This window comes from Pongo abelii, chromosome 6 (assembly GCF_028885655.2).
Source record: "Pongo abelii isolate AG06213 chromosome 6, NHGRI_mPonAbe1-v2.0_pri, whole genome shotgun sequence".
In the NCBI taxonomy this organism is placed as follows: domain Eukaryota; kingdom Metazoa; phylum Chordata; class Mammalia; order Primates; family Hominidae; genus Pongo; species Pongo abelii.
In genome coordinates, this window is record NC_071991.2 from 156,830,308 (window position 1) to 156,843,360 (window position 13,053).

General features: G+C 45.6%; 1 pseudogene; it reads left to right on the top strand.

The window, feature by feature from the left end:
- Positions 1-5,121: 5,121 nt before the first annotated feature.
- LOC100441922 (phosphatidylinositol 4-phosphate 5-kinase type-1 alpha-like) lies at positions 5,122-10,440 on the top strand (annotated as a pseudogene).
- The last annotated feature ends 2,613 nt before the right edge of the window (positions 10,441-13,053 follow it).

A 13,053-nucleotide genomic window follows, 5' to 3' on the forward strand; every position in this document is an offset into this window, starting at 1 on the left:
TAGGATGTTGCTAATTTTAATTGTTATGTACCAGATGCAGAGCCTAGGAAAGAGACAGGGCTATGAATTCCTGGAGGGTCTGACCCCTCCAGCATGGCCAGTAGGCACAGTTAAGGCAGGGAGGATGGGGCCAGGCATCGTGGCCACACTTAGGTTCCCAGTCCTCACCATGACCATTTGTCCAGACCCCAGAATCTAAAGGCTCAAACCAAAGACACGAACTCTCAGTACAATGTGTGCAACGCATTGCAGAAGCCCCACAGCCGGACCTTAGAGCTTTAGCTTACAGACAAATTGGTATTTTTGCTTCTTTAAAAATACTACAGAAGCAACAGTTTTATGACCTCAAAACATCTGTCAAAGACAGTATAAAGTAAAATAAAGTATAACACACCAGAACTTATGGAATGTAGCTAATGCAGTGCTTAGATGGAAATTTATAACTGTTAAACATCTATGTTAAAAATGAAGAAAGGTCAAGTGAATAAGCCCACATTTGACATTAAGAAATTATAAAAAAGAAGTGCAGAAAACAGAATAATTAATATTAGAGCAAAAATAAATAGAGAATAGAATAGCAATAGAGAAGATAAATGAAACCAACAGTTGGTTCTTTGAAATGAGCAAGAAAATGGACACATTTTTAGTAAGACTGAACAGGAGAAAAAGACAGAAGATTCAAATTATTAAAATCAAGAATGAAATAGGATACATTACTACTAACTTTACAGAAATAAAAAGGATTATAAAGTAAGACTAAAATCAATTGTATGCCAATGAATTTGATAACTTAGATGAAATAGAAAAGTACTTTTTGGAAAAAAACACAAACTACCAAAAGTGACTTAAGAAGAAACAGAAAAATCTGCATTAACCTATAACCAGAAATTGAGTTAGTAATCAAAACATTTCCCACAAAGAAAAGTACAAGCCCAGATGGCTTTGCTGATAAATTCTTCCAAACATTCAAAGATGAATTAATATTAATCCTTTACACAGTCTTCCAGAAAACAGAAGAGGAAGGAAAACTTTCTAACTCTTTCTATGAGGCAATATTACCCCAATACTAAAACCAGACAACGATATCATAAGAAAACTATAGACCAAAGTATATATTAAAAGTATATATTAAGTGCATTCTATGTGGCAGGTATTTGGACAAAATAGGGACTAAGACAAGCTGGATGCTGTGGCTCATGCATATGGTCTCAGCTATGTGGAAGGCTGAAGTGGGAGGATTACTCGAACCTAGGAATTCAAGACCAGCCTGGGCAACATAGTGAGGCCCTAAATCTAAAACAAACAAACGAACAAACAAAAACAAACAAAATTTTAAGGGATTAAGACAAGTAAAGTTCCTCTTGGTCTAGCCCAAGATACAGAAAAGTGATTATGTTCTTTTCATCAAAGCATCCAGGATGCTAGTATATTTTCGTTCTCCCAGACAATGACTGATACAAATTTAAGAGCATGATGGTCACATTCGGTCAGACCAATGGTGCATCTAGCCCAGCATCTTGTCTACATCAGTTTCCCCACAAGACACACTATGGACAGACAGATACTTTTCTTATAATAGTTTTGAAGGCTAGATTTGTTGATGAAACATTCTAGATTCCCTTACTATTCTGCTGGGAATCTGTCATTGATATGTGTATTCTAATTTTCTGAGTCTGTGTATACAGTTAACATGTGGTTTCTCTTGATGTAATTTATTTGATAGGTTAACAGTCCTCAGGTCTTTATGTCCCCTGAATTTACCTCTTTCCAACTTCAAGGCATGAGTGGACAATGAGTGAAGAAATAAAATAGAATGTCCACTCACCCTCTGTCCAGGCTGCTGAGCTGTGGGGTTTTTTTCCAGAAAGCAGCTCAGGCTGGCCTCTGTCTGCAGCTACGTCCTCAGTGTGGCTTGTCCACCTTTCTCAGTTTTCCCACCCACTCTCCGCACAGCAGAGGTCTTCAAAGAGTGGTTCCCAGCCCAGTAGCATCAGCATCCCTTGGGACCTTGCCCAAATTCTCCATCCTGACCTACTGAATCAGAAACTTGGGGTACTTTCTCAGCTGCCTGCATTTTAACTGGCCTTCCCAGGGGTTCTGATCCTCTCTCCAGCTTGAGAGCCACTGCTCCACGTTGGAATAGTAATTGTTCCTGACAAAATAACACATTATAAAATATTATAAAGGATGCGGGTCTTTGAGAAGGAAGCACTGATCATTAATATTTTTGGTCCTGGCATCAAGAATTAGTTCTGGGCACATGATGAACAAAATTTTCCCCATAGGCTTGGCCAGGATAAGAGAAATGTTCTCTTCAAACATAATTTACCAACCTATAAGTGTCTGCTATGATGTCAAGTGCCATATAGCATTCACTAATGGTTATTAAGAGCAAATTTAAAGAAATGAGAATGGTCTTTATTGCAATACACAGGGAAGGCAAGGGAGGCTCCATTTTGATGTCTGACACTAATAATGACACACTGTGAATTCTTGCAGCAAGCAAAACATCGTAAAACTGTCATGACCAGCCCCATTTCCTGATCTGAAGGCCATGCTTTGCACACAACTTGAGTCTTTGAGTTCACCTTCAGTCTGTGCTCTGCTCTGAGACCTGGGAAGGAGGCTGAGAGTTGGAGAACTTGAAGAACTCAAGAGTCTACCTTAGTTGACTCAGAGGTGAGCCAAGTAATCTTTACCAGCTCAGATCTCACTGGTGCTGGCAGCTTTGCTCCTGAACTGAATCTTCACCTCTATCCAGTTAGCTGGGCCCCTGCCAGGAAGTCTGGTCCTTCCCAAGTCAATGATTGACCTCTGCTACCTGTACCAAGAACTCCCAAGGCCTCGTGCCTCTGAGTCTCTGCTCCCCTGCTGGAATGCCTGATTTCAGTTACCTCTTACCTCTTCCTGGCTGAGCTTCCTCCCATCACCTGCCCATGGCACCCCTGTCCCCTCATTTCATCTCTACAGGAGCCTCCGATTCCTGTTCCTAACCCCTCATACTTAGATGTAGTTCATTTCCAATTCCTGATAAGTCATGAGATTACAAGAATGAGTCAGGTATAAAAATTTCTGCAAGACTTGTAAAGAGTTAGGACTTGGAGTGTTCTAGAATTTGCATGTGCTTTCTTTCCTCCAGCTTCAGAAGGAGAAGATGGGATTTCTGCCTGCCTTAGGGCAACAGGGCAGGACGTTCTGAGGACAGCCAGGCAAGGGCTGGGCCGTGACTTGAGAAACGGGTGCCCTGGGAAGGGTAGAAGCCAGGAGGGAGGTGGCACCCATCCTGGAAGTGTCTGCCATATGTGAGAATGCGCCCACTCAATGTGTGTGTGACAGCTGCACAGGCATCTGCTAATGATTTGTGGTTTAATATGATTTAGGATTTTGTATCTGTATACTATACACAGTACAGAATAACAGTTTATGTTAAGCATATGATGGATTGACCATTAGAGGGCTTTGAAGACACATAAATGCCTGCAGGAGATGCGGAGCAGGCCTGGCCCAGAGTGAGGGGATGTTTGCCGCTTTCTTTGAGGCCCCCAGGTTCCCTCTTAATTTCTTTATAATTGGTTTAGTCAGTATGGGAGCAGACAGGAAAGGAGGTCAATTCCTCAGGTGTTTTGAGAGGACAGAGGTTAACACAGAGCTCCCTGCTCCTGATCAGCCACGGGTAACCCGGAGGAAGACACCCTGACAAATCCATCTGATGCTGGCCAGCACTGAAAGAGGCCCGGGCTCATCACGGTTGGAGTAGCCTTCTCCTTCTCTCCTCTAGCTTCGAGGTGTCATGTTAATGCGGCTATGCTGGTCACCCTCTAAGGAGGCCTAGAATCTCCACCTAAGGGCATTGCAGGCCCAGGGTTTGCAATGGACCTCCGTCCCTCATCCTGGACTGTGACAGAGACATGCCTGCAAGTCGCTTCTCAACCTGCCCATTTCTGAGGTAACGCAGGCTTTTGAACGGCAACGGTGGCTGCTGAGTTTTTAGAATTGTGCTAGAGGCCCTGGTAAGAGAATCTGTGACCTTGAGGAAGTTTTCATGGGCTCCCTGGAGAAAGGGGCAGTTCTAATGATTCCTCAGGTCAACTCAGCACTGGGGGGGGTCACCAGCCTTGGAGTTCAATCCCTGAATATAATTTGTTTGACTAACAAAAATGTCTAAAATATGTCCAAGTGTTCCAAAAATAGAAGAATGTCAACTCAGATAAAACACCAAATAAAGAAAGTGCTCCATGTTAGCTGAACTTCATGTACTCCTGGATTTGTATTGGATTGAGATGGATAAAGTCAATGAGATGGTTTGTTTCTGTGGAGGTGGAGTTCAACATGGGTTTCGGTCTTCAGTGTTATATAAAAGCTGTGGGAGCAGAGTCCAGGAAATTGCCCTGTGCTTCCCTCTATAAGAGCACTTAACCGTTGGAATTGCATGTCTCTGTTTAGGATCAGATGTGAGTGTTCCGGAGAAGAGGCCCTGCCTCACTCAGCTTGGCATTCCTAGGGTACCACCTGGCACCCACTCAAACACAGTGCACGTTGAGGTGATTAATTAAAGGATGACTAATCTATCAGGTGGCCGCTGCACTTGGGCACTGATTAAGACTGTGCTTGAGAACTTTCTGAGTCTTCTTTTGTAGGAGTCCATTATGAGAGGAAGGTTGACATCAGGATTTGCCCACCCAAAGCCCCATACCCCTACAAAACTTCAGTCGGTTTTTGAGAAGGGCTGACTACCTCTCACCAAGCAACCCAAATTCAGGCTCAGGCTGTGACAGTTAATGCTTTAGAGATTATGATCTAATTTGGAAAGACGCTAATTTTAGTAAAATAAATCTACTTCTTCAGAAACTTGAGCCTTGATTTTAGAGCATACTTTGGCCCACATCTCTGTTTTGCTTGGGCATTAGAATTTCTGGCTTCTGTAGTGAGTTGGGGTGCTGAGGATGGGTCAGGCTCAGGAGGAGGATCCCATATCAGAGAGAAACACTTCGTTTTTGTGATAAACAAGGGACAGAGAGGCTCATTCTGACTCTTCAGTGTGGACCTCTCAGAACTGAAGCATGCAGACAATTCCTGGCAGACCCTAGACCTGGGGCGGGAAGTTCACAAACAACAATTACGATGGAGAGAGGCATCCTCTCCGCAGTTGACAGTGAACTCGCAGGGTTCACTGGATTTCCAACCCTGCTCATCAGCCACCACCCTTGTAGGATCTTTGCAGTGATTGGAGGATGGACTCGGATCTTCTGCTGTCCTCGCTGGGCCCAGAGCACAGAAGTGGCTGACTTGGGCAAAAGGCAAGGCTGTCTTTAACATTTTTCTCCTCACTTTCAATTTCTTCAAGTAATTACTAATAATATTTATAGCCCTTCTATTTTTACAAGCTTTATATTTATAAAACACAGCCATATGTGTTACACATTAACATTTAAAAAATATTAAACTAATAGCTTTAAAAAAATTCTTTGCCTCTGTGAAGAGCATGTCCTCCAGTTGTCCTTCTGTCTTCTTGAAATCATGGAGGAGAGGGGGGCAAATCCACATTGAATAGAAAAGGCAGAGAAAGTGCCTCCTGCAGGCAGGGGAAGAAAAGAGAGCCCTTTGGCCTGGAGACTGGGAAGGAGGAGAAGCGAGACATCGGAGCAATGTGTCTTGGCTTCCGCTGCTGTTTACAGTGCAGATTGAAATGACAGAGCCCAGGGAGGCTGTTGGACAGGCTGAGGATGATGCTAGATGCATACGGATGTGTGCCACATCCCCATTTAGAATTCTGGGAATAGGCCAGGTGCAGTGGCTCAGGCCTGTAATTCCAGTGCTTTGGGAGGCTGAGGTGGGAGGATCGCTAGAGCCCAGGAGTTAGAGATCAACCTGGGCAGCATAGCAAGACCCTGTCTCTACCAAAAAAAAAAAAAGTGCACACCTGTAGTCCTAGCTACTCAGGAGGCTGAGGCAGGAGGATCACTTGAGCCAGGAATTTGAGGCTGCAGTAAGCTATGATTGTACCATCACACTCCATCCTGTGGGCAATAGAGTGAGACTTTGTCTCTAAAGAAAAGAAATAAAAAAAAGAATTCAGGGAATATCCTTCATTTCACAGCCAATGTGTGTTATTCTAACAGAATAAAGATAGTGATTTGGCAAAGAGAGAAAGTCATTAGTCTTAAGTTTCCCACAACTCCTGTGTGGCATGCTATGAAAGAAACCAGAAATATTCCATATCCTGGGCAGGGTACAGATAGGAGCTGAGCTAGAATATGGTGGGCCTGCCAAAGGCCTCCATAGATGAGGAGCAGATTGCACAGTGGGACAGATGGAAGATACGATAGAATCTTTGAGATGTCTGTGTCCCCAGCAAGAGCAGAGGTCAGGCTGAGTTGGTGAGGAAGAGCTACCAGCCCCTGATGGAGACAAAATGATCTCTACCAATAGGGGAGTTCCCCAAAGTGCCATGAGTGGCCCAGAAATCAAGTGACACATGAATCAGCAGAAAGATGTTTCCTGAGTGATTGAGCTGTCAGGGGTCCTGTTAAGGAAGAAGTGAAGAGGGCCAGACCTTTGAGGTAAGACGGAGCATTAAGTAACCCCAGAAACACAGAGACGATATTCCTCGGTCATGGAGGACACAGAAACACACATGGAGGCTGTGCGTAGCACATTCAAGGAACATAAGTAAAAGGGAATAATGAGAGATAACACTGGAGCAGGAGATACAGGAGGTTTGCAGAAAGCCTTCAGTATCAAACAAAAGCGTGTGGACTTTGTGCTATGAACGCATTCCCCAAAGGGTGTTCTGTAAAACACTTGTTCATTGAGTTAGTAATAAGTGTCCACCAAAAAAGAAGGGAGGACTCATAGATTTAAAATTTTGGGAAACAATGACTTATATGCAGTGAAGCAGGTATCTCAGTATGTTCAATTTGTTACTGTGCATTCTGAGAATATGATGGGAGCATATAGACTTGATTGGAGGGAAAACCCAAGCAGGAGATGCTGTCACACACGTTGAGTGGCAGGATCAGAGGACGAGGACTACATTGATGACTAAAAGAATGGGAATGAAAGAGACTGACTAGAGAGTTGTTAACTAACAAGAGTTGTCAGGTTGAGATGTCTGACCCTGGGCAAGGGGGATGGGAACAGCCCAAGCTCATGATTGCCTGACCAGCAGGACGGAAGGTCCCAGCACTGTTTCCTGAAATGGGGTATTCGGAGGGTGCGCTGCTTCGGGATGAGCTTTAGTGTTTGAATCATGGCCGGACATGCAGGTGGAAACGGCCAGCAGGCAGTTACTGACTGAAGACCGAGGCTCAGGACAGAGGCTCAGGCAGAGATAGAGGTGAGGATCTGTGCACTTGGCCAGGACCTTAGGCTAGCACTGAGTCTCCAGGTGCGCCCTCCGCTCATGGTCTTGTCCTGAGGCACCTCGCTCATGCCTGTGCTCCTCAAATGTCACTGGCTGTGCTGGGTACTTTCTATTTTTCTCCCGTTTAAAAATGTCCACTCCCGTATCCCAATTCCTAGGACCCAACTTTCCACAAAACCAGTGATTTTTCAGCTGTGGTCCTAGGGAACATCGGCTCTCTGCCCAGGACCAGCAGTGATTGTCCTTCCCTTGGAACAGATAGTGAGCAAGTGATTTGCATATTGCATCTCAATTTTATTTTTCTCTCACTATTTTTTCTTAAGCATTTGGAGCTTGCTATTACCAGTGTGTGAGCAAGTGTGAGCAGATGGACAGCGAATGAGTGATTAAACATTAATTTAAATTAATTAAATTGATTAATTATGTTTGATTTGACTGCTTTTTAGTGGATATCTAGGCTCATGATTGTAATTTCGTAATAAAACCTATTACCGCAGTGGTCGGATTTTTCTGGGCCACCCGAGTGGAGCGGCCGGGTTGGGCCATAACCACGTCGTGGCCGGAGGACGGAGCGAGCGCGTTCGCTCCGCTGGGGCTTTTCATGCCCCGTTTTTTTTCCAGGTGTGGCTTGGTCCAGACGCCGGTCCGCAGCCAGCTGGGGCTTAGTCTTTTGTGAAAGGGTAAAGTGCCTCCTGCGGAGAGCGGGTAAACTCGCCAAGGGCCTGCGAGGCGGGAGTTCTCCCAGGCCAGGAGAATGGCGGGCCCTGAGCTGGTCTAGAGCCGGCTCCACGCGTCTGAGGGGGCCCGCGGGGCGGCGGGGAGGTGGCCCAGACGCAGGTTCTGTGAAGGGACTTGGGGAAGGAAGATTCCATTCGAGCAGAGGAAAAGCCAGATTCAAAGAGGCCAGACCGCTGAGGGGAGGGGCTGCCAAGATGGCCGTTGGCCTCCTCAGGGCCTCCTCGGCGGTCAGTTTTTCATTCTTTGATCCAGGGGTCGCTTCCTGTACCTCGTCCTCAGCATCTGGAATCAAGAGACCCATGGCGTCTGAGGTGCCTTGTGCCTCGGGCATGCCAATCAAGAAAACAGGCCATCGAGGTGTTGGTTCCTCAGGAGAGACAACCTATAGAAAGACGACCTCATCAGCCTTGAAATGTGCCATCCAGTTGGGCATGACTCACACTGTGGGGAGCCTGGGTCCCACACCAGAGCGTGATGTCCTCATGCAAGATTTCTGCGTGGTGGAGAGTATCTTCTTCCCCAGTGGAGGGAGCAACCTGACCCCTGCTCATCACTGCAGTGACTTTCCTTTCAAGACCTATACACCTATTGTCTTCTGCTACTTTCAGGAGCTATTTGGTATCTGCCCTGTTGATGACTTGTACTCCCTCTGCAGTAAGCCACTGATTGAACTCAGTAGCTCTGGAGCTGATGGTTCCCTATTATATGTGTCCATCCACGATGAATTCATTATTAAAACAGTCCAACATAAAGAGGCGGAGTTTCTGCAGAAGCTGCTTCCAGGATACCACATCGGACCTCAACCAGAACCCTTGGACTTTGCTGCCTAAATTCTGTGGACTGTGCTGTGTGCTGGCAGGCAGCAAGAACATGCGGATTGTGGTGATGAAGAATCTCTTACTAAGACTGGTCAAAATGCATACCAAATATGACTTCAAAGGTTCAACCTACAAAAAGCAGGCTTCCCAGAAAGAGCAAGAGAAGCCTCTTCCCACATTTAAAAACCTAGACTTCTTACAAGACATCCCGATGGTCTTTTTTTGGATGCTGACGTGTACAATGCTCTCTGTAAGACCCTGCAGCATGACTGTTTGGTGCTGCAGATCTTTGAGATAATGGACTATAGCCTCTTGATATCAATCCACAACATAGATCATGCACGAGAGCCCTTAAGCAGCCAAACACAATGCTCAGTTCACACTTGAAGACCAGACCCCACAAAGGGCTCTGTATTCCACAGCCATGGAATCCATCCAGGGAGAGGCTTGATGGGGCAGCCTCATGGAGACTGATGACCATACGGGTGGCATCCCTGCCCAGAATAGTAGAGGGGAGAGGATCTTGCTTTGTATTGGCATCACTGACATTCTGCAGTCTTACAGGTTTGTTAAGAAGCTGGAGCATTCTCGGAAAGCCCTGGTATGTGATGGGGACACAGTCTCAGTGCATCCCCCAGGCTTCTACACTGAACGGTTCCAGTGCTTCATGTGCAACACAGCATTTAAGAAGATCCCGGCCAGGTGCCGTGGCTCACACCTGTAATCCCAGGACTTTGGGAGGCCAAGGCGGATGGATCACCTGAGGTCAGGAATTCAAGACCAGCTTGGCCAACATGGTGAAACCCCATCTCTACTAAAAGCACAGAAATTAGCCTGGCAGTAGTGGCACATGCCTGTAACCTCAGCTACTTGGTAGGCTGAGGCAGGAGAATCGCTTGAGCCTGGGAGGCAGAGGTTGCAGTGAGCCGAGATTGTGCCACTGCAGTCCAGCCTGGGCAAAAGAGTGAGACCCTGTCTCAAAAAAAGAAGAAGATCCCCTTGAAGACTTCTCCTTCCAAAAAGTTTTGGTCTGGCTCATCTTTCTCTGGGCGAGCAGGTTCCAGTGACAACTCCTGCGTTACTTACCAGCCATCGGTTTCAGGGGAACACAAGGCACAAACCACAACAAAGGCCGAAGTGGAGCCACGTGTTCACCTTGGTTGTCCTGATGTTTTACCTCAGACTCCACCTTTGGAGGAAATCAGTGAGGGTTCACCTATTCCTGACCCCAGTTTTTCACCTGTAGTTGGAGAGACTTTGCAAATGCTAACCACAAGTACAACCTTGGAAAAGCTTGACATTGCAGAGTAAGAGTTCACCCATTGAGCACAAAGCCTCAGAAGATCTGAAACAAGATTCTGCCCTCTCTGTGATCCCAAGATGTCAGCCCTTGCCCCAGCAATGCTGAGTTTTCTTCTACTTACCCATCAAAAAGGAATGTAATGGAAGTGAGGGGAGCTCTCCATCTTCTTCCTGAAGAAGAACCTAGTCTCTTTCCTCTTCCTCATGAATGGGCATTAGTGCCCCAGACAGTTGAGGACTGCAGCAACCCCTCCACTCCAGAATTGGGTGGATGGATTTTCAATGGGCTAACCTTGGCTTTCACAATTGAGCTTTTTCAGACCCCCATTCTTCATGCTGGGAATGGGATGGCTGGACTTGGCAGTTTTCTTTCCCCTCATCTTTCACCAGGAGCTGGACTCATAATTTCCTCAGGACAGACTAGCTGGCACATTATACCCACCTCAGTTCTTTCTCTCTGATCCCTGGAAGAAGATCCCTGTAATCTCTGTAAAGGTTTTGGGAGGATAAGAGAGTTTAACCACCTCTCAACTTTCTTCTTCTTTTTATCCTGAATAAAGGAAAAATGCGCATAGCACATAATTTCAAGCCAGTTTCAGATCAAAACCCCAAAAGTGTTGACGAGATGCCTAGTCATAGGATTCCCTCAGAAGAACCATGGTGTTTGTGAAGAGAAGTGTGGTGATTGCTCTGCCAGAACAGCTCCTCTTTAAACTCCTTTCTTGATGAATTTCTTAAGGCTGGAGGAACGGAGAGAGTGGGACATGGGGTAATCTTTACCCCTTTTGTTAAAACATGGGGCAGCTGTGGGCTGGGAGATCATAGCCCTTCCTAGGCAGAATCCTACTCACTGCCAGGGTGTAATGATTATTACTGTTTTGCAATTTGAAATATATTCTGGTTGTTTTTGTAAATATGAAGACTTATCAAATGAATTTTAGATCATTCTCCAGAGGAGATTTCTTTGCTCTTCCCGTCTTTTCCAACAGTGCTCTCCTGCTTGTGGAGCTAAGGTGGAGATACCTCTGTCTGTTTAACAGGCAGTCCATATCTATGAGGCTAGCAAATATTTTCTTTTCTTTTCTTTTTGAAACAGAGTCTCACACTGTCGCCTGGGCTGGAGTGCAATGGTGCGATCTTCGCTCACTGCAAACTTCACCTCCTGGGTTCAAGCGATTCTCCTGCCTCAGCCTCCCAAGTAGCTGGGATTACAGGTGCCTGCCACCATGGCCAGCTAATTTTTTGTGTTTTTAGTAGAGATGGGGTTTCACTATGTTAGCCAGGCTGGTCTCAAACTCCTGACCTCGTGATCCGCCCACCTTGGCCTCCCAAAGTGCTGGGATTACAGGCGTGAGCCACCGCGCCCGGCCACAGATATTTTCTTAAACTCACGAGGAGAGAGCAGATTCTTGCCTCAGTGAAGTCATTGCTGTGCCATATGTCCTACCCCCTGTCTTCATGCAGGGAGGTTGGAAATGGGGGCTGCATGTGCCCTCTCCTCCCATCTACAAGAGTTGTGGTTTCCCATCTGATCCTTCCACTCTTGTTAGGAGAGGAAGGGGGCCTGGTATCTCAGGCAGATTGTTGAATTCCTGTTCTATCCCTTCTCCATCCCACCCTACCTTGATAGTAGTTTAGCCCATACCCCAAATAACTGTCTATATTAGACACCCTCAGCCAGTTTCTGGCTGCCTGTCTTTGTTGCCATGTTCTTTTTTACAAGAAGGAAAGAAACAATTATTGCTATTTTTTCATAATTTACTATTTATGAAGTATTTAAGTGTTTTATTATGGATAGAGTTCTGTAATGGGTGGGAGGGAATATTTGAGAGAGGGCTGGGTCTTAAGGAAAGGAATGGGGAATCAACATTATTGTGAAGTGTCTCTATTTGCCTCTACTTTGTATTGTTCAGAAATGGCAAATGCAATATGAAAGTGTTACATGGTTTTAATGTATTAAACTTTAATCAGTTTTTTAGAAAAAAATAAAATAAAATATTAAAATCTGTTTATATTTATGATTATAACATAATTTTAATGAAAAATTACATCAATAAATATAGTATTCCACAAATGACCCCAGAATTGCAGTTGCTTCAGCATGTGAAAATATTTAAGAAACTCTCCCAGAGTCACGACACTGAAATGAAATGGGCTTCATTCATTAAGCAACGTGCTGAGTGCCCACTCTGTGCCATGTGGTGGAGAAGAGAACCCAGTTGGAGGCCACGACGCACTCCCCCTCCCACGCCTGTCCTGCAGAGGTGGCTGCCCCCGGGACACTGAGCCCTGCACATTTCTCAGCTGCCTTTCACGTCGCCTCCAACATGTGCACTGGTTCTTGGGAATGGACTACTGCAGAGTGGTCTGTGCTTCTCCCAGGCCTGCGCCATGAAAACCTCCATGCAGGGGGCTCCACATTCCATCCTAAAGGCTGTGTGTGGTTTCCTGGGTGAAGCTGGAAACCGGGAGCTGAAGATAGAGGAGTCCACGTCAGTCTGGGTTCCTGGACTGATGAATGGCATGGAAAAGACTCCACTCTTCTGATGACCAGGAACACACTCAACTATCTGTGAATTGAGTTAAAAATAAAGTTTCATTGTGTTAAGCTTCCTGCATTTGGGGGTATTTGTTACGTTATGTGGCATTGCCCTAACTAATACATACTAGGCATTTTGGATCTAAAGATTAACAAACCACAGATCTGTACTCAAAGAACAAGGCCTAGTGAGGAGAGCAGCTACATAATCAGACAGGTTTCACAACATATCAAGTGCAGTGAAAGGACATGCAGAGGACAGTATCAGATGACTGGAGAGGGGTTCCTGACCA